The 1,788-nt window shown below is 47.1% G+C and overlaps 1 non-coding gene across 1 annotated transcript; it reads left to right on the top strand.

Moving 5' to 3' along the window:
• Positions 1-337: 337 nt before the first annotated feature.
• TRNAG-CCC (transfer RNA glycine (anticodon CCC)) lies at positions 338-408 on the top strand. The gene has a single exon. It is a non-coding gene; the product is annotated as a tRNA-Gly (tRNA).
• Positions 409-1,788: the final 1,380 nt, after the last annotated feature.

Raw genomic sequence — 1,788 nt, 5'->3', positions numbered from 1 at the left:
ATCATGTACACACAGGAAGTTTTCGGACAGCGAGCTCCACAACCTGAGTGGGTGCCTGTCCTCGACCAACTAAAATCATTTAACCCATTTTATCATCATGCAATAGCTAGAATCTGACCAGTGCTTTTATTGTCATGTCATTGTATTTTTGTGTTTCGGTTTTCCGGCCAAGTCGGTAATAACGAAAAAAAAAAGCGTCGGTGGATCAGTGGTAGAATACCCGCCTGCCACGCGGGTGGCCCGGGTTCGATTCCCGGCCGACGCATTGGTTTACTTTTGCCGGCTTACGCACCGAACTACGCTATAAAGAGATGCGCAGTACGCCGCTGAAACATCTGCGTCGGTGGTTCAGTGGTAGAATACTCGCCTCCCACGCGGGTGGCCCGGGTTCGATTCCAGGCCGACGCATTGGTTTACTTTTGCCGGCTTACGCACCGAACTACGCTATAAAGAGATGTGCAGTACGCCGCTGCAACATCTGCGTCGATGGTTCAGTTTAGGTTATCGCGCGTAGATAGCACATTGGCATCTGCGTGCCGAAAAGCCATTCTCGTCCTCCACAAGCTGTGGAGGCCCAGGATCATGAACATATCAAAAGGTATCCCTTGATCGCTTTCAACTGGCAGAAATCGTATTCCATAGGGTGTTATGGGGAGATCTTTTTTTAGAGTGCGCTGCAAAATATCCCAGTGGAAGACTGCGTCCCAGCATTCAATGAAGGCATGTTCAATTGTTTCCGGCTTTTTACACAGTAAGCAATCGGTTGTCCAAGGCACGAATATTCCTTTCTGTTCCAGCCATACTTTAACGGGGAGTGTGTTTGTGTGCAACTGGAAGAAAAACGTTTTGGCCGCCGGTCTTAAAGGCATCCTTCTGACTCGCTTCAGTACATCTTTACCTGAGCCTCCAGAGTACACCGTCCTATACAATGGGGTGGGCAGCATGCTGTCAACTAAGTCCGCGTACAGTTGTTTCTTTGTCACTGAGGACAAATGCTCCAAAGAAAAACGTGCACAAAGTATTCTAAAGGAAGCAACTACTTCTCGGTAGTAGCCGGTCACTCTTATACTGGCAACATTGGATGTGGAAACAACAAACTCAGGCAGTGTTTTCGCCAATCTCGCCTGGATGACTGTACGGAGAAAATCGTTACTTTCATCTCGCAGGAAGAAGAATCGCGATACGATCTGTCGTATAAACAAGTGTGAGAGCCCTAGTCCACCAGCGCGAACTTTGCGAAAAAGGTTTGTACGGCTGGTCCGCTCCCAAGTGGAGTTCCAGATAAAGACGGCAAACACTCGGTGCATCTTTTGCACATTTATACGAGGCATGAACAACACTTGCATCATATACCACACTTTGGCAATCAAAAAAACATATATTTCATATATTTCATATATTAGAGAAGTGTATCGTGCACAAAATGAACCCCCTGAGTGGGTTACCATCCTTGATGACTTGGTGTGTCTGAAGAAATTTTGAAATACCCGCATCGCATGCTAACGTGCTTATTCAGTGTATATGTATGTATTCATTTGTGTGACCTGTCACTGTATTAGCAGGCAATAAAGAAAAAAAAAAGCGTCGATGGTTCAGTGGTAGAATACTCGCCTGCCACGCGGGTGGCCCGGGTTCGATTCCCGGCCGACGCATTGTTTTACTTTTGCCGGCTTACGCACCGAACTACGCTATAAAGAGATGTGCAGTACGCCGCTGCAACATCGGCGTCGGTTGTTCAGATCAGATTCCTGCCAATTCAGAATGAAGCAGGAGTACCGTATGATTTAA

Source organism: Amblyomma mixtum, chromosome 1, assembly GCF_055824585.1.
Source record: "Amblyomma mixtum isolate Tamu chromosome 1, ASM5582458v1, whole genome shotgun sequence".
In the NCBI taxonomy this organism is placed as follows: domain Eukaryota; kingdom Metazoa; phylum Arthropoda; class Arachnida; order Ixodida; family Ixodidae; genus Amblyomma; species Amblyomma mixtum.
This window is presented reverse-complemented; position numbering and strand designations above follow the sequence as displayed.